This window comes from Kogia breviceps, chromosome 1, assembly GCF_026419965.1.
Source record: "Kogia breviceps isolate mKogBre1 chromosome 1, mKogBre1 haplotype 1, whole genome shotgun sequence".
NCBI lineage: Eukaryota > Metazoa > Chordata > Mammalia > Artiodactyla > Physeteridae > Kogia > Kogia breviceps.
The window spans coordinates 151,101,974-151,122,492 of record NC_081310.1 but is presented as its reverse complement, the minus strand read 5'-3'; the positions used below and the strand labels follow the sequence as shown (position 1 = coordinate 151,122,492).

Below are 20,519 nucleotides of genomic sequence, written 5' to 3'. Positions count from 1 at the left end.
GGAATGTCCTATAAATATAAATTAGGTCCATCTTGTTTAATGTATCATTTAAAGATTGTGCTTTCTTATTTGTTTTCATTTTGGATGATCTGTCCATTGGTGAAAGTGGGGTGTTGAAGTCCCCTACTGTGATTGTGTTAGTGTCAATATCCCCTTTTATGGCTGTTAGCATTTGCCTTATGTATTGAGGTGCTCCTATGTTGGGTGCATAAATATTTACAATTGTTATATCTGCTTCTTGGATTGATCCCTTGATCATTATGTAGTGTCCTTCTTTGTCTCTTGTAATAGTCTTTGCTTTAAAGTCTATTGTGTCTGATATGAGAATTGCTACTCCAGCTTTCTTTTGATTTCCATTTGCATGGAATATCTTTTTCCATCCCCTCACTGTCAGTCTGTATGTGTCCCTAGGTGGGTCTCTTGAAGTGGGTCTCTTGTAGACATCATATATATGGGTCTTGTTTTTGTATCTGTTCAGCCAGTCTATGTCTTTTGGTTGGAGCATTGAATCCATTTACATTTAAGGTAATTATCGATATGTATGTTCCTATTCCCATTTTCTTAATTGTTTTGGGTTTATTATTGTACATCTTTCCCTTCTCTTGTGTTTCCTGCCTAAAGAAGTTCCTTGAGCATTTGTTGTAAAGCTGGTTTGGTGGTGCTGAATTCTCTTTGCTTTTGCTTATCTGTAAAGCTTTTAATTTCTCTGTCAAATCTGAATGAGATCCTTGCCTGGTAGAGTAATCTTGGTTGTAGGTTTTTCACTTTCATCACTGTAAATATGTCTTGACACTCCCTTCTGGCTTGCAGAGTTTCTGCTGAAAGATCAGCTGTCAACCTTATGGGGATTCCCTTATGTTTTACTTGTTTTTCCCTTGCTGCTTTTAATATTTGTTCTTTGTATTTAATTTTTGATAGTTTGATTATTATGTGTCATTTACCCTTGGGTTAATCCTGTATGGGACTCTCTGTGCTTCCTGGACTTGATTAACTATTTCCTTTCCCATATTAGGGAAGTTTTCAACTACAATCTCTTCAAATATTTTCTCAGTCCCTTTCTTTTTCTCTTCTTCTTCTGGGACCCCTATAATTCGATTGTTGGTGTGTTTATTGTTGTCCCAGAGGTCTCTGAGACTTTCCTCAATTCTTTTCATTCTTTTTTCTTTATTCTTCTCTGCAGTAATTATTTCCACTATTTAATCTATCAGTTCACTTATCCATTCTTCTGCCTCAGTTATTGTGCTATTGATCTCTTCTAGAGAATTTTTAATTTCATTTATTGTTTGTTCATCATTGTTTGTTTGCTCTTTAGTTCTTCTAGATCCTTGTTAAACATTTCTTGTATTTTCTCCATTCTATTTCCAATATTTTGGATCATCTTTACTCTCATTATTCTCAATTCTTTTTTAGGTAGACTGCCTATTTCCTCTTTATTTGTTAGGTTTGGTGGGTTTTTGCCTTGCTCCTTCATCTGCTGTGTGTTCCTCTGTCTTCTCATTTTGCTTAGCTTACTGTGTTTAGGTTCTCCTTTTCACAGGCTGCAGGTTCGTAGTTTCTGTTGTTTTTGGTGTCTCTCTCAGGTGGCTAAGGTTGGTTCAGTGTGTGTGTGTTCTTTCTGGTGGAGGGGACTAGCGCCTGTTTTCTTGTGGATGAGGCTGGATCTTGTCTTTCTGGTGGGCAGTTCCACGTATGGTGCTGTGTTTTGCAGTGTCTGTGTCCTTATTATGATTTTAGGCAGCCTCTGTGCTAATGGATGGTGTTGTGTTCTTGTCTTGGTAGTTTTTTGGCATAGGGTGTCCTGCACTGTCGCTTGCTGGTGGTTGAGTGGAGCTGGGTCTTGGCGTTGAGATGGAGATATCTGAGAGATTTTCACCATTTGATATTACATGGCGCTGGGAGGTGTCTTGTGGACCAGTGTCCTGAACTTGCCTCTCCCACCTCAGTTGCACAGCCCTCATGCCTGGCTGGAGCACTAAGAACCTGTCCTCCACTCAGCTCAGTATAAAAGGGAGAAAAAATAGAAAGAAAGAAAGAAGAAGATAAAATAAAATAAAATAAAGTTATAAAAATAAAAAATAAAATAATAATTATTAAGAGAAATAAATTTTTTTAAGTAATAAAAGAAAAAGGACAGACAGAACCCTAGGACAAATGGTAAAAGCAAAGCTATACAGACAAAATCACACATAGAAGCATACACGTACACACTCACAAAAAGAGAAAAAGGGGAAAAGATATATATATCGTTGCTCCCAAAATCCACCTCCTCAATTTGGGATGATTCGTTGTCTATTCAGGTATTCCACAGATGCAGGGTACATCATGTTGATTGTGTTGATTTAATCCGCTGCTCCTGAGGCTGCTGGAAAAAATTTCCCTTTCTCTTCTTTGTTCGAACAGCTCCTAGGGTTTGGCTTTGGATTTGGACCCGCCTCTGTGTGTAGGTCGCCTGAGGGCATCTGTTATTAGCTCAGACAGGACGGGGTTAAAGGAGCAGCTGATTTGGCGGCTCTGGCTCACTCAGGCCGGGGGGGAGGGAGGGGTACAGAATGCAGGGCGAGACTGCGGCGGCAGAGGCCAGTGTGATGTTGCATCAGCCCGAGGCACACTGTACGTTCTCCTGGGGAAGTTGTCTCTGGATCCCGGGACCCTGGCAGTGGCGGGCTGCACAGGCTCCCAAGAGGGGAGGTGTGGATAGTGACCTGTGCTTGCACACAGGCTTCTTGGTGGTTGCGGCAGCAGCCTTAGTGTCTCATGCCCGTCTCTGGGGTCTGTGCTGATAGCCACATCTCACGCCATTCCTGGAGCTCCCTTTAAGCGGCATTCTTAATCCCCTCTCCTCGTGCACCAGGAAACGAAGAGGCAAGAAAATGTCTCTTGTCTCTTCAACAGCTCCAGACCTTTTCCCGGACCCCCTCCTGGCTAGCTGTGGTGCACTAACCCCTTCAGGCTGTGTTCACACATTCAACCCCAGTCCTCTCCCTGGGATCCAACCGAAGCCAGAGACAAAGCTAGCAGCCCCCACCTGTCCCGGCAGGTGAGCAGAGAAGCCTCTCTGGCTGATGAGTGCTGGTTGGCACCGATCCTCTGTGCGTGAACCTCTCCACTTTGCCCTCTGCACCCCTGTTACTGTGCTCTCCTCCATGGCTCCGAAGCTTCCCCCCATCTGCCAACTGCAGTCTCTGCCTGCGAGGGGGCTTCCCTCCCACTGGTGCAGGTCCCGTCCCTATTCTTTTGTCTCTGTTTTTTCTTTATTCTTTTGCCCTATTCAGATACGTGGGGAGTTTCTTGCCTTTGGGGAGGTCTGAGGTCTTCTGCCAGCGTTCAGTAGGTATTCGGTAGGAGTTGTTGCACATGTAGATGTATTTCTGATGTATTTGTGGGGAGGAAGGTGATCTCCATGTCTTAGTCTTCCGCCATCTTGAAGCTCCTCCCTCCCTTGATCATTTTGTAGTGTCTTTCTTTGTCTCTTGTAATAGTCTTTATTTTAAAGTCTATTGTGTCTGATATGAGAATTGCTACTCCAGCTTTGTTTGATTTCCTGTATGGCATATCTTTTTCCATCCCCTCAATTTTAGTCCATATGTGTCCCTAGGTCTGAAGTGGGTCTCCTGTAGACAGCATATATACAGGTCTTGTTTTTGTATCCATTCAGCCTGTCTGTGTCTTTTGGTTGGGGCATTTAATCCATTTACATTTAAGGTAATTATTGATATTTATGTTCCTATTACCATTTTCTTAATTGTTTTGGGCTTATTATTGTAGGTCTTTTCCTTTTCTTGTGTTTCCTGCCTAAAGAAGTTCCTTTAGCATTTGTTGTAAAGCTTGTTTGGTGGTTCTGAATTCTCTTAGCTCTTGCTTGTCTGTAAAGGTTTTAATTTCTCCATCAAATCTGAATGCAATCCTTGTTAGAGTAATCTTGGTTGTAGGTTTTTCTCCTTCATCACTTTAAATATGTCCTGGCACTCCCTTCTGGCTTGCAGAGTTTCTGCTGAAAGATCAGCTGTTAACCTTATGGGGATTCCCTTGTATGTTATTTGTTGTTTTTCCCTTGTTGCTTTTAATATTTTTTTCTTTGTATTTAATTTTTGGTAGTTTGATTAATATGTGTCTTGGTGTGTTTCTCCTTGGATATATCTTGTATGGGACTCTCTGCGCTTCCTGGATTTGATGGAGTATTTCCGTTCCCATATTAGGGAAGTTTTCAACTATAATCTCTTCAAATACTTTCTCAGTCCCTTTCTTTTCCTCATCTTCCAGGACCCCTATAATTCGAATGTTGGTGCTTTTAATGTTGTCCCACAGGTCTCTGAGACTGTCCTCAATTCTTTTTATTCTTTTTTCTTTATTCTGTTCTGTGGTAGTTATTTCCACTATTTTATCTTCCTGGTCATTTATCCATTCTTCTGCCTCAGTTATTCTGCAGTTGATTCCTTCTAGAGAATTTTTAATTTCATTTATTGTGTTGTTCATCATTGTTTGCTCTTTAGTTCTTCTAGATCCTTGTAAATGTTTCTTGTATTTTCTCCATTCCATTTTGAGATTTTGGATCATCTTTACTGTCATTACTCTGAATTCTTTTTCAGGTAGACTGCCTATTTCCTCTTCATGTGTTTGGTCTGGTGGGTTTTTATCTTGCTCCTTCATCTGCTGTGTGTTTCTCTGTCTTCTCATTTTGATTAAGTTACTGTGTTTGGGGATCTCCTTTTTCAGGCTGCAGGTTAGTAGTTCCCATTGTTTTTGTTGTCTGCCCCCAGTGGATAAGGTTGGTTCAGGGGCTTGTGTAGGCTTCCTTGTGGAGGGGACTGGTGCCTGTGTTCTGGTGGATGAGGCTGGATCTTGTCTTTCTTGTGGGCAGGACAGTGTCTGTTTTGGTGTGTCTGTGACCTTATTATGATTTCATGCAGCCTCTCTGCTACTGGGTTGGGTTGTGTTCTTGGCTTGCTAGTTGTTTGACAGAGGGTGTCCAGCACTGTATGTTGCTGGTCCTTGAGTGGAACTGGGTCTTAGCGTTGAGATGGAGATCTCTGGGAAAGCTTTTGCCATTTGATATTACATGGATGTAGGAGGTCTCTGGTGGACTAATGTTGTGAACTCTGCTCTCCCACCTCAGAGGCATAGGCCTGACACCTGGATGGAACACCCAGACTCTGTCAGCCACATGGCCAGGCACTTGAGGAGTTTCTTGCCTTTTGGGAAGTCTGAGGTCTTCTGCCAGGGTCCAGTAAGTGTTCTGTAGGAGTTGTTTCACATGTAGATGTATTTCTCATGTGTTTGTGGGGATGAAGGTGATCTCCACATCTTAGTCCTCCACCATCTTGAAGGTCTCTCCCCTGTTTGTAGATTTTTAAATAATGGCCATTCTGACTGGTGTGAGGTGATACCTCATTGTTGTTTTGATTTGCATTTCTCTAATAATTAGTGATGTTGAGCATCTTTTCATGTGTTTGTTGGCCGTCTGTATGTCTCCTTTGGAGACATGTCTATTTAGGTCTTCTGCCCAATTTCTGATGTTGTTTGTTTTTTTGATATTGAGCTGCATGAGCTTCTTGTAAATTTTGGAGATTAATCCTTTGTCAGTTGCTACATTTGCAAATATTTTCTCCCATTCTGAGGGTTGTCTTTTTGTCTTCTTTATGGTTTCCTTTGCTGTGCAAATGCTTTTAAATTTAATTAGGTCCCATTTGTTTACTTTTGTTTTTATTTTCATTACTCTAGGCAGTCAAAAAAGATCCTGCTGCAATTTATGTCAGAGTGTTCTGCCTATGTTTTGCTCTAAGAGTGTTATAGTATCTGACCTTACATTCAGGTTTTTAATCCATTTTGAGTTTATTTTTGTGTATGGTGTTAGTAAGTGTTCTAATTTTATTCTTTTAAATATAGCTGTCCAGTTCTCCCATCACCACTTAATGAAGAAACTGTCTTTTCTCCATTGTATATTCTTGCCCCCTTTGTCGTAGATTAGGTGACCAAATGTGCGTGGGTTTATCTCTGGGATTTCTATCCTGTTCCAGTGATCTATATTTCTGTCTTTGTGCCAGTACCATACTGTCTTGATTACTGTAGCTTTGTAGTATAGTCTGAAGTCAGGGAGCCTGATTCTTCCAACTCCGTTTTTCTTTCTCAAGATTGCTTTTTCTATTTGGGGTCTTTTGTGTTTCCATACAAATTGTAAAATTTTCTGTTTTAGTTTTGTGAAAAATGGCTTTGGTAATTTGATAGGGATTGTATTGAATCTGTAAATTGCTTTGGGTAGTATAGTCATTTTCACAATATTGATTCTTCCAGTCCAAGAACATGGTATATCTCTTCATCTGTTTGTGTAGTCTTTGATTCCTTTCATTAGCATCTTATGGTTTTTGGTGTATAGGTCTTTTGCCTCCTTATGTAGGTTTATTATGTAAAACCTTCAGAATAGGAAAATCTGTAGAGGCAGAGAGGAGGTTATTAGTTGCAAGGGGCTGGGGGAAGGGGGAAATAGGAAGTGACTACTAACAGATATGTGGTTTCCATTTATGGTAAAGAAAAATTATGGAACTAGATAATGGTAATGGTTGCACAACATTGTGAATGTACTTAATGCCACTGAACTGTACACTTCAAATTGTTGAAATGGTAAGTTTTATGTTATTTATATTTTACCTCAATAAAAATGTAGTAAAGAAATGATATCACAGGCAGATCTGTCTGTAACAACTCTAACTTTCCAGTTTACCAGACTTCTTACACTTCAGTCCACATGCTTGGAAAGCAGGCAATGGATAGCAGAAGTGGGTGGACCATATTTTCTGTCCCTCCCAAACCACTTCCTCTCTCTTCCCTCTTTGAAACTACAAAAAAAATTGCATGATTTCCCTCCTTCTCTCTTGAAAAACATGTGTACAGGGAAACACTGTACCACCTTACAGTTGCACCATAAATAGTGAGTGCCAGAGGCAATAATATATCATATAGCAGCTGTTTATGCTTCATATCATCTGTGGGCTCTCAGAAGCCTCTCCCAGGTCTTACTGGTTTTGTTCTTATCGAACTGTGTTCTTTTTCAGAATGTGTGCTTCTAAATCATAATTTTAAGGTCAACATCATTTCTGACTGGTACCATAAAAGTTTAACAAGTATGACTAAACCATGCCTGGCTTCCTACTTTTATTTTCCAGTATGTATCAGAAAGCATACTAGCAGGAGAGCAAATGCTCAGGTTGAGCTTCATGGTAGATGTTGTAGAGGTAAAGACCCAACATCTTCTTCCAAGAAGCTAGAACAAGAGCAGGCAAAAATATTAACCCTTTAGTGAATGAACAGTGATATCTCATTGATTCATAGGTTCTAGGGCACCTTCTTATGCACTAGCATGGGGCTATAGAGAAAGTACAGGCTTTGGAGTCAGAACAGATGTTTTAAAATCCCAGGTCATCCATTCAGCTAACTGTTGGACAATGGACAAACAACTAAATTTCACTGAGCTACAATTTTCTCATCCATTAAATGGGGATGGTTGTTAAAAGAAGTAAAAAGTATATATCAAAAACAACTGGCACAACATAATAGCTCATAGAAATCAATAAATGGAATATTGATTACTTAATAAAAGTATTAATATTGGCCACAGCAATAACCAGAAACTGCTTTTCAGGGAAGAAAGTAAGCAATTGTTTGAGGTGGTGATTCACTAATGTAGACAAGACAAAGACCAGCTTTAGCCAAACTCAATTTCCTTAATAGATATAGGCCTATTCTGATTGTCTATTTCTTCTTGTGTGTTTTGGAAAATTGTGTCTTTCAAATTATTGGTCTATTTCATCTCGGTTATCACATTTGTGGTCATAGAATTGTCCATAGTATTACTCCTTAACCTTTTAATGTCCATATGATATGTAATAACATCCCCTCTTTCAAGATGGAGTGTTCATCTACAGATTGAAGAAGATTAAGAGAGGAGGAATATTTGGAGGGTAGATCATCAAATCCCCAGTTTTGGGCTGGTTAAATCAGAGATATCTATAAAACATCTAAATGGAGAAGGTGAGTAGCAGTTGAATAAACAAGTTACAGAACCTGTCAGCCTTTCAGTGTGAAAAAGAGGGAGGGATGAACTATATCAAATACTGCTGGTAGAGCAACTAAAATATGGAGAAATCTAATCTTTCAATTGAGCAATCTTGGAATTTGCTGACAAGAACAGTTTCAATGGAGTTGTGGCTCAAAAACTTGATTAGAATGGATTCAAGACAAAGTGAGAGGAGAGGAATTGGAGGCTGAGGAAAGTAAACTCTTCAGAAGAGTGGATTAGTTTGAATCCTCTGAGAAGCAGATTCCCAGATAAAATTAAATGTGCAAGGATTTTATTAGGAAACATACCTGTGTTAGAGAAAGTGGGGAGAGAGCTTAAAAAGACTGGAATAGTCCTTCAACTGCTTGTAAGTCTGACTGTCATGAGGGAGAAAGGGACTGAAGGTTGGATGGACACATCATAGACTACCATGTGGCCAAAGGACATTTCCACAAGGCTATCAGAGAATTGTAGCCAAAGGCATCAGAGGAGTCTTATTTAGTGGACTAAATGTACCTGTTTTAGTGTTCCTGCTATACCTGGCCACTGACTAAGTTGTTTGAGTGAAACATGGCCTTAGTGCAAGTGTAGAGGTAGATTTTAGAGCATAGCAATTGGGTTCTTGGTCAATTACACTCCCTCTAGTTGGAGGCCACCAGATGCATTTTCACAGCCACTGTAAGGATTTTTTTTCTGTAAAAGGGGAGAGGGAAGTACATGGAGGAAAATATCTTCTCTTTATAAGATGGGAAAATTTACATGTCTGTATGATTATGAAAATTTGTGACATAGGAAATAAAGTGGAGAAGTGCTGGAGCTATTCTTGAGTGGGTGACAGAAAGTGGGACTTGGTGTAAAAGTGGAGGAGTTGAAGTCCATGGGGTACATGAAGAGTTTATGCGTCATAAGAAAAGCTAAAGAAGAAACAGGTGAATATATTTTCTGATGTGAGCTTGTTAAAGTTATCTTCTGATTGCTTCTTTCTTCTGAGGGAAATAGTAAGCAAGGTCTAAGCTGAGAGGAAGTATGGGAGTAGGTGTCGTGGTTTGGGGAAAGAGAAAAAGGTGTAGAGTAGTTACATAAGAGAGTAGGAGGATGGGGTTGGCATTAAAAGTAAATTTTAAAATTCCAATTTTATATTGTATTTCATTTTATTTTTGTGAGTAACTTTTCACTTCATTAGTTACATTATGGTCAGAGAGGTTGGTCTGTATGATGACAGTTCTTTGAAATCGGTTGAGATTGCATTATGGCCTAGGACAGTTTTTCATAAAGAGTCTGCATGTGTTTAAATAGGATGTGTTCTCTGACATATTTTATGTGAAAAATATATTTTTCTTGTCTATGCCACTATTATTTCTATTCTCTGCTATGAGCAGCCAAATACAATTCTCAACTAATATATCCCAAATTCAGCATCCTTTTCAGGAATGTAGGTGACTGGCACATTTAAAAATAATTGTGGCTAGAAATTACTATTTGGAAAATGCACAGAAATACCGAGAGAATTTCCCAGCTGGACCCCATTCCCAAGGAGGATCTCAAAGACAGTTTTATGCCAACTGTATAACCTGGAGGAATTCCAGAATCCCTTCAGAAAGAGAAAGTGGCTGCTGTGACTGCTGATACTGCTGTACTTTAGTGGAAACTGAAAAGCTGGAATGATGACCTTTCAAGAAGAAAAAATGTTATTAAATAATGGAGTTTTTCCCACCTCCTACAACAGTCAATAGCAAAAGGATGAAAAGGGAATCCTATTCTTCTATTAATAACTCCTCAGTCAGTCTCATGCTGACAAAGCAGAAAGCAACTGTAAAATTAGCAGTTTTGCCTGCAAATTAGCCTCTTGCGAGCCATAAAGAGAGAAAAGGAATTAAGGAAAATTCTATTAATGGAGTCAAGGATGGAAAACCAAGAGTGATAGGGCATAAATACCCAGACAACTGATATGTATTTTTAGGAAGATATTACCCAGGTTTTAAATAGCTGCTTATAGCTGTGTATGAAGAACGTGTTAATTGATAGCCCTTGGGTCAGTGTCCTTTCTTAATGGCTCCTTGGAGCAAATCTCTCGGAACTTGAAGAGCACCAGATTTAGGTTGATATCAATAAAAACCACCCTGTCCACCTCTAGCTGAGATATTACTACTCCACTTTAGAATGGCAATGCAGTAATTGGAAAGAGGTTTAACTTCAGAGTCAGACAAAGTTAGGTTTGACTCTGGCTCTGCTCCTTCACTAGCCTGGGGAAAGTCTTTCATCATTCTGTGCCTCTATTTTATCTTCTATCAAAGCAGATGGTGATTGTGCTTCATTGTGTTAAGAGCATTAAACTAAGTACCATGCAAAGAATTTGGTCCCTAGTAGGTTGTTAGAAAATGTTAGCTCCTTTCTACTTTCCCTTCCTCATTAGAGGGCCAGGGACATCAAACCTTCTCGCAAACCTATACAAAGCAGTTAAATTTAGTCCTGGGTAATTCTCCTCATAAGAAGATCAGTCCCTACAGAGGAGCTGAACACGTTTTTATAATTTATGACTGGTCTCAGGCAACAGGCTTCCATTTGCAATCTTATGAAAATAATAAATCAATATCCAAAAATGGGGGATAATCTCAAGAAAGAAACTGATACTCCTTTAACAATAAAAAGGCAGGAGGCTCCATTTCCAACAAGGAACATACACTGGAGACCTTTGAAATTCATACAATTTTTAAAAATTTGCTTTTTATTTATTTTTGACATCTTTATTGCAGTATAATTGCTTTACAATGGTGTGTTAGTTTGTGCTTTATAACAAAGTGAATCAGCTATACATATACCTATATCCCCATATCTCCTCCCTCTTGCGTTTCCCTCCCACCCTTCCTATTCCACCCCTCTAGATGGTCACAAAGCACCGAGCTAATCTCCCTGTGCTATGCGTATGCTTCCCACTAGCTATCTGTTTTACATTTGGTAGTGTATATATGTTCATGCCACTCTCTCACTTCGTCCCAGCTTACCCTTCCCCCTCCCCGTGTCCTCAAGTCCGTTCTCTACGTCTGCGTCTTTATTCCTGTCCTGCCCATAGGTTCTTCAGAACCGTTTTTGTTTTTTAGATTCCATACATATGTGTTAGCATACGGTATTTGTTTTTCTCCTTCTGACTTACTTCACTCTGTATGACAGACTCTAGGTCCATCCACCTCACTACAAATAACTCAATCATTTGTAGGTTTGGTGGTTTCTACAGTCTTAGGCATCTAATACTTAAATTCTAAGAGGAGGTGAGGAGTTTGGGGCTCTGTTGGAGCACTTGGGTGAGTCTTAATCACTCCTGCTTTCTTAGTTCAAGACAGTATTTCACACCTGAAACACACATTTTCACTTCTAAGTCTGAAAAATGGCAAGATATAGACAAAGCAATTAAATCCACAGTGCACATGGAAGGCAAACACTCTTTGAAAGTGGATAAATCATTGAGAAAGACCTTAACAGCACTTTAAAAAAGTCTTTTTCTGGGCTTCCCTAGTGGTGCAGTGGTTAAGAATCTGCCTGCCAATGCAGGGGACACGGGTTCGATTCCTGGTCCGGGAAGATCCCACATGCTGCAGAGCAACTAAGCCCATGCACCACAACTACTGAGCCTATGCTCTAGAGCCCGTGAGCCACAACTACTGAGCCCACGTGCCACAACTACTGAAGCCCACGTGCCTAGAGCCCATGCTCCACAACAAGGGAAGCCACCTCAGTGAGAAGCCGGCACACTGCAACAAAGAGTAGCCCCCACTCACCACACTAGAGAAAGCCCACGTGCAGCAATGAAGACCCAATGCAGCCAAAAATAAATGAATAAATAAATTTAATTAAAAAGTTTTTTTTCTAATTGGTGGCTGTAGCTTATAAGACTGGGCCCATTTAGAAAAATCTAACTGTCCTGGTAATACTCATCAGAGTCACCTCCAAATGTTGTAATGTAATGCCAGAATCATTCCCCTCCAAGCTTTTCATATCTTAAGATCATAGAATCTGGTTTACGTGGGACTCTTAAAAATAAGTAATAATTTAAATTCATCAACAACATCACCACTGAGTAGTCTTCCTACTTGTGTTTGAGCACCTCCAGCAACAGAGAGGAACATTCTTCTGAGAAGAGCTCTAACATGCTAGGCAATAGTTTGCACAGGGGATATGTATTCATTTCCTAGGGTTGCCATCACAGAACATCACAAACTATGTGGCTTAAAACTATTGAAGTTTATTGTGTCACAGTTCTGAAGGCCAGAAGTTTGAAATCAAGTCAGGGCCATGCTCCCTCTGAAACCTGTAGGGGAGAATTCTTCCCTCCTCCTAACTTCTTAATTCTGCATTGCTACAACTCTACAAACATCCTTTGTATATGTAATGTTCCATACATATATTTGTATTCCATACATATAGTTGGGTTGACTTTGCCCCTGGCAGAATTTTCCACTCTAAGTAAAACAAGTCTCCTTAAAAAAAAAAAAAGAAGGAGGACCGAGTTGCAGCTGAAGATCCTGGCAGCAGGGCCATGTTCATGAACATGAGCTGAATTCCTTCCAAGATTGGTGAGCAGTGGAGAAAGATTGTGAAAGGAAGTATAGAAAACTCCAGCAGCTGGAAGAGCAGACCAGGAGTCTGTGAAAGGACATGAAGAAGAGTCCCAGTGTTGACCTGGTCATCAAATCTGCTGTGAAGATGTCCTTAGACTTATTCTCTAATCCCCTCTGCCAGCAAGACCAGGACTTACTGAACATGGTGACCACCCTGGACATGGCCATGAAGTGGATGGATACCTTCAACCAGGAAAAAGTGAACCAGATCTGAAAGACCATTATTGAACCCTGAAAAAGTTTGGCAGTGTCTTCCAGAACCTCAACATGGTGGTGAGAAGGTGGTAGGAAGCAGCCTTCCTATATACTAGGACTATAGGTGATCGCAGGCCAAGGTGGGGAAGTATGAGGAAAAGGAGAAGGCAGGGCCCATGCTGCCCAGAAGAGCTTTGGCCTATATGGGATGACCTTGAAGCCAAGAACAAACAGCTCCTGGATGAGCTGCTGAGGTTCTACAACAGCCAATTCCACTCCTTCCATCTCAGCTTTGAATACCTGATCCAAGAGCAGGTCAGGAGACACATAAGATCTTTGGAGACTTGACCCAACATCTTGACCAGCCTGGACCCCTGGATGAAGTCTAGGTAGCAGGAGTGGGAGAATGAGACCAAACTGAGGGAGCCCAGAGCCGCTCTATTGTGGCTGATGACTAAATCTCTGTTCCCCTCAGAAGATTCCTAGGACACCAGTCAGCCTCTTGAGCCTTTGACCTTTTCAAGTTCAGTTTCAGACGTCAGCCTAGCAGAAGGCCCTCCCTTGGGAGAAGTATGGTACCTGGCAGGTTGGAGACAGGCGGCTCCCAATCTGCCTCACCAGCCCTTTGGAATGAGCTTGGCACCAGGAATCCCAAGCAGTCTGCTGTCTCCCCACCCAATAGCAAGAGCCAGGAGACAGGTAAGCAGTGTAGCAAACCCCAGGGACTTTCTTATTTCCAAACTGTTCACAGTACATCCTGGCCTAGAGCCAGAGCAAGCTTCCAGCCTTCAAAGGGCATGGGCTTTCTCAGCTTACTTGAAGTCCTAGTCTTGCTTGAGTGGTTGAGATCACATTTACCTCCAAAAGAACTATCCTGGGAGTCCACGCATCCTTATTTCCTTTCCACTTCAAAGACTCTCCCCTGTCCCAGAAGAGGCCCTTCCCTCCAAGAATGTATGTAGCTGGGAATTCAGCCTTCCCTCTGAGAGCTGTGGTCCTGCAGCTTTAACAAGCCTCTCACTCCAACCTCCCAGCATGGCAAAGGCTGGTTTAGCCCACTTTTATGCCTTAGGTCAAGTGCAAGGAAGTGCTCCAAGTCTTGCGAGTTCCCTAGGTTGAACCAGGATTCAACTCATGTAAGTATCCTACCACACAGAACGTCATAGATGGAGTCACAGCCTCAAAGCAAGGACAGTGGGTTTGTGCTGGCAGTTGGGCTGGGTCAGAAAGAGAAAGCAATGTCCTGAGGCTATTCTTCAGGGAAAGGCACTAGGAACAGGCAGTCCCATGGACTTCTGGGATGAATTCTAGACACCTTGGAGCTGCCAGGAGGAACAACTGCCTGAGGATGTTCAACGGAAGATGCATTTGGGTTTATGCAGCCTTGGACCTTGGTAGAAATCGAACTGAGGCCCCAGAGTTCCCTGCCAGAAGCCTGTGTCTCTCTGCTCTGGGTGTTGCCTCATGTGTTCAGTTGACTGAAGACAACAAAGGCAGGATTCAGGTCAGAGAGTCAAACCACACCCTTGCAGCAGTCAGCCCCAAGTGGTCAGGACTAAACTGACAGCTTGCCATTTTTGCCCACACCCATCCTCTTAGGACCAACAAGGGGAAGCCAGATATGCTCTCCCTCAGCAGTTACATAGGATGCCCATCTTCTAGTCAGCCCACCTCCAGCTTCCCCACTCCCTCAACCTTCCATCAGGCCGCACCTTCCCCTTTTGCCACTATAAAGCTTTTCAACTCCTCTTTCTGCCTTGGATTTGGGTCTGTGCCAAATTCAAGCTATAGTAATGGCTGCCTCCCTTGCTGACAATAAGCAGTGCTTGTTATTATTTGGAGGGTTTTTGTTTACTTCTACAGAGATTGTTAATTTGAGGAGCAAAAAACCACTCAGAATAACATGCGCTCCCCACCCCCAAATATCTAGGCAGATTTTTGTTATTTTTTGCTTATTGATGGGCTAGTTCCATTTATGAAGGCTTTTTAAAAAACATCTTTATTGGAGTATAATTGCTTTACCATGTTGTATTAGTTTCTGCTGTATAACAAAGTGAATAAGCTATATGTATACATATATCCACATATCCCTTCCCTCGTGCACCTTCCTCCCTGCCCCCTTATAATTTATGAAATTTTATACATCAAAAAGCTTTGAATTTGACCAGGATGTTAATTAATTCATCTCTGAAAAAGTAAGTGGCATTTAATTTAGGTAGTATATTTTATAGCATTAAACAGGTTATGCATTAGGTAGCTTCTCAAGATGTTATTCTATGCACAGTGGCATTTAGCAGATAGAACAGAGTGCCATCATCTCATCCAGAAACACAGACGAGTCTCATTTGAGAGCTGTATGCTAAATAACCGATACTTGGTGACAAAAGTACTCCTAACCTGAGTTTCCTACCACCAATACAGACTTCTTACTCTGAGGGCCTGTCTTTCCGGCCACATTTTATAATGCCAGTGAAGACATGCCAGAGATTACCTAGTGTGTAATAACTTGGCATTAGAGCACCAGGTCTGTCCAATGGTGGTGGCGGGCACTATTATTATATCCAGGTAAATAAAGGTCCATTTTTTAAAATGCCAATTCAAGATACACATCAAGGGTACAGGATACTCAGAACTGAATTTTGAGCAGTGTGGTATCCTAAAGGCTTCCAAGTTTCAGTTGTTTGCCAGCCATTCTTGGCATTCCTTGGATCATAGATAACCCACTCCAGTCTCTGCCTCCATCATGAAATGGCCATATTCCTCCTGTGCAAATCTCCTCTCTTATAAGGACACCAATCACATTGGATTAAGGGCCCACCCTACTGCAGTATGACCTGATCTTAACTAATCACATCTGCAGTGACTCTATTTCCAATTAAGTTCACATTCTGTACTAGGGGTTAGGACTTTGAAGTTCAGCCAAACCCACTTAGTTACCAAGTGACCTTAGCCAAGTTACCTAAGCCACAGTTTCATCTTCTCAAACATGGGAGTAAACTTTGAGAAAATTAAATAAATTAATGGCTGGAGAGTATATATCAAGATGATTAGCACAAAGTGGGCACTAAAGAAATGCTATTTTTTTCCTTTCCCAATACCAAGACTTTATTGTCTGATCCGTTTATTTATGTATATATTTATTCTTTCAGCAAAGATTTTTTGAGCACCTAATATATGCCAAGTGCTAAGGTATCATTCATATAACAGAAAAAGGCAGACACAGTCCTTTTCCTTACGGAGGTTACCATCCAACTCTATCCTGGATTTTAACTGAAGAGTTTATTTAGCAAAATACCCAAAGACCTTCAAGATAAGAAGCATGTTCACTAGCCCACAGCCTGACTGTTGAAGAGTAATAAAGGGAAAAAGAACTAACATTTATTGAGTGTTTAGCATGAAGTAGATGCTGTGCTAGAGGAGTTATATAATATCTCGCTGAATCCCCCCAAAATCTGAGGACATATGTTCAATTAAGTAAACTGGGATTCAGAGAAGTGAAGAAAGCTGCCTATGAGCTATCAGCTAGTAATTACTAGAGCTTCTTTCCCCTCTGCTACACCTAGGAGTCTATGTGCTATTGGTCACGCATTTAGTCATCAAATTGAAGACACAGGATGTAGAGATGCATAAAGAAGAACAGTGGCCCAGTCCTCCTTTGTGAAATCCTTGACTCTATGCATTGGGTGCCATTTTATCTTGAAGCAAACTTCCAGGCCATTTTTCTACCCAGTTATGACTTTACTTTCTATACACATATGAGAGCAATTGAAACAAAGCTGAAATTGTGCCAAATTCTGCTTACTTTATGCTGAATGGGTTTTGGGAGATCCACTAGCACCCTCTAACCATGGTCTCTTGAAATCAGAATGGTAGGGGATGCAATCAGTGGCCACATATGTAGACTCATTACAAGATTTTGACCCCTTTAATTCTGTGGTCTAAGAAACCAGACACCTATGCATTAGCTGAAAGGGATTCCTTTACAGTCTTCCTTATTGACTGCCAGAGTTTTCCCAAGGCCCTGTATCACTACCCAGGGATTCATAAACACTAGTGCCAGGTAACAAGCCCTCCATATGGTTTGTCTTTTCAGAGAAATCCTAGGAGATTAGCAGCTTGGAAGACCAAGATAGCCGTGGAGTTGACGTCTGTTTCTATGTTCTTTTCCTTTGTTTTATTGTCTGTGTGGATCATATATTCTGTTGGACACCAGCAGGAATCCTAAAAGCCTTTCAGAATAATATATTTCTTCTTGTTTTTTGGAATAACCTACTTCAAAACTCTTACAGATATCTTATCCTGAATTTGTTGAGGTTTAATATGTAAGTTACACTTGATTCATTTGTTCACATATAGTTGTGAATCAAAGTCTATTCAATATTGAAAAAGTTGTCTTGTTACTGTCATTTCTGTCAATGAGGATCTGCTTTCAGATCAAAGTAGCAGGAAACTTTCAGAGCAGTGGTTCTCAACCAAGGGCAATTTTGCCAGCCCCCGACCTGGGGGACATTTGTCTGAAGATATTTTTAGTTATCATAACTGGTATGTGTGTCGGGGTGCTATTGGCATCTATTTGGTAGAGGCAAATGATACTGCTAAATATCCTACAATCACAGGATACTCTCCCACAAGAAAGAATTATCTGGTCCGAATGTCAATAGTACTAAGATGGAGAAACCCTAACCTAGAGAAATATTTTTCTCCTATAACCTTTAGGCATCACCTTGGAAACTGTATGAACCTGTGTTCCAGGCTCAGATCAACTACTTATTAATCATTTTAACATGGTCAAACAGCTTAATGCTTTTGGACGTGGGCTTCACTGCTTGTATGTAAAATGAGGGAAGTGATTTTGGGGAAAGAAATTGGAACATGTTGAGCTACTAGATACATTTTGTGGTCAAAGGAAAAAGGGGAAAAATGTTTAGTATTCAAAGATGTTTTTTGAAGACTTATTTATAATAATGAATATTATATGACAGTTTTGTTTAAATAAATGATAGTTTATCTATTTCATAGAATATTATGAGGATCTTATAAAAAACAGTTCTTATACATGGAAAATGCCTTTATTCTAATGTTAGGAGAGAGAGTAATGGGATTCTAATTTGTATGTAAAGTAGGCCAGAGGGGAATTGGTTACTTTGTTTTCTGAGCTGCCTCTATCCATATTTCTTACTGGTGCACTCATCACAGTGCCCAAGACTCACTTGTTTATGTCTATGTCTTTATGACCAGACTGTATACACCATGTCGATAATGGTGGGGTTTTAGTCACCTCTGTATCCCCACTGTCTTGCATATAACTAACTGCATTGTCTCTCAAGAGACAGGTTAGTGTTACCTGCTTTGGTTTCCTCATCTGAAAAACGCAGGCAAAATTGTGCATTTGTGGAGAGCGATAAATGAAGCAATGTTTGTAAATGTCATAACATTCTGTATCTGACACATAATAACCATTCAATAAACTTAGTTATTGTGATTACTTGCATCCCAGCTCTGTCCATAACAAGAGGTGTAAACTTGGAAAGTAATTCAGGTCTTTTCTTTTTCTTTCTCCTTTCCTTTCCTTTCCTTTCCTTTCCTTTCCTTTCCTTTCCTTTCCTATCCTATCCTTTCTTCTTTTCTGTTTTTCCCTCTATAAATGAAGACTGTACTAGACTATCTAAATACTAACCAGATTCTGGATTCTTATATCCTTCGATTCTAAGGATTAAAGGCTTTAGGAGCCTTGTTGGAGACTGTGCAGACTCTTAGAGTGAAAATGGCTCCATCGACTGTGGTCTAGTGAGGCTTTGAGGCTTTGGACAGTCATCAGGAGGGAGAGCGTAGTGGGTGGGCAGGAGATGACATGGTATTGGGGAAAGAGCACTGGGTTAGGCATCAGAGAACTGGGACCTAACTTGCATGTTGTGTCGTTGCACATATTATTCCTCCATGGCAGCTTCCAACTTCTTCACCAGTAATAACAGAAAGAAATAGCTAGCAAGTTCAAGCGCTCTCCCAGCTCCTACTTGGTATGATTTTGGCCTCTTCATGTCCTGTCGGGCACACTACACTGAATTTACTCTTCTATGCAGTGGCTGTTCCCCTACCCACCATGTGGAGGCCCTCCTCCCTCAATCTTTCTGTGACTCTAGGTTTTGAAGACAACTTGTGTTGTCTTCCCATTTAGATGCTACCTTATTAAGGACTCCTGTTTGCTGGCTAGAAATCCCAGAAATAATGCAAGGTATTTGTCTGAGTGTCTTAGGGTTCTTTTTGCATCAGAATGACATAATGAGGCTCGTGGGATTAATTGAAATTTAGGGAAAAACCGTCTAGTACTGTACTGAGAAACCAAAGGCAATGAGAAAGTCCTTCACAGGAACCAGAGAGGTCCTAGAAATTACAGATCAGAAGCCACCTGGAAACAGATTAATAATGATGAATAAATCATTAAATCTTAGATTTATCCAGTCTTGCTCCAGAAAGAACAGCAGATTAAATGAAGGCAAATTTAAACTCAGTATTTGAATCAAACTTGTAACTAATAATGCTAATCTATCAAACAGTGAAACTACCTACCTTTCAAGGAAGGGAGCCTCCAGCTGGAGAGTGGACAGTTTTAAAACTGGAGAAGATTCTTGTTTCTGATGAGAGAAAGAATTTAATAATCTCCAAATTCTTTTCAGCTCTGAAATGGTTCTGTCCATGAACGTGGTAATACTTGATGAGAACTAAAACTGTGGAATGGCCATCATATCAGATGCCAGGCACTATGCTAGAAGCCTTTACCTGCTCACAATGACCCTAAAAAGAGGTCCCCAATAATTCCATTTTGCAGATAAGAAATTGTGACACAGAAAGGGAAACTGAGTGTTTTTCCCAAGCTTGTAAAAAGTGCAGTAGGGTCTGACTCTATATCTGGTGAAGAATCCTTAAGAAGTCAGAAATCAGCCTGTTCTCACTGGTTTTTTGTTTTGTTTTGTTGTACGCGGGCCTCTCACCGCTGTGGCCCCTCCCGCCGCGGAGCACAGGTTCCGGACGCACAGGCTCAGCGGCCATGGCCCACGGACCTAGCCGCTCCACGGCGTGTGGGATCCTCCCGGACCGGGGCACGAACACGCGTCCCCTGCATCGGCAGGCGGACTCCCAACCACCGCGCCACCAGGGAAGCCCTGTTCTCACTGTTTTGACTGTACCGGTTTGGGCTCTTGAGTTCCTCCATAGGGGAACCAACTAAAGGACAGATTGTTAGCTGCTTTGCACATAGAAGGGGAGAGGAGGAGAAACAAACGACTCTACGTCTTGGTGAAGAGGCGGAAGGAGGATACCTGCGGGGAGAGCTTGTCTAGGAGTTCCTGCCACCTGCAACCTGGCATTTCCCCCTCCTAGAAGCCAGACAGACTGCCTCATGCCAGCCTGTCAGTAGAGAAACTAGTAAGGAGAGAACTCCGAGGCCATCAGACACAAGAGCCTACCTACAGGGTACACTATGAAAGGGGGGACCCTGGGAACAGGGAGCAATGGCCAATCCCAGTGGTCAGCAGGGAAAGGAAAGGAAAGGGACACTGAAATGTACTATGCGTCTTAAGTACTGTGTTGTGCTCAGCACTTTTAAAATATTTCCTCTTTTAATTCCTTTCAACAGTCTTATTAAGAAGGTATTATTTTCTTCA

At 41.1% G+C, this 20,519-nt stretch overlaps 1 pseudogene; it reads left to right on the top strand.

Moving 5' to 3' along the window:
- Positions 1-2,549: 2,549 nt before the first annotated feature.
- On the top strand, positions 2,550-13,316 carry LOC131764436 (bridging integrator 3-like; annotated as a pseudogene).
- Positions 13,317-20,519: the final 7,203 nt, after the last annotated feature.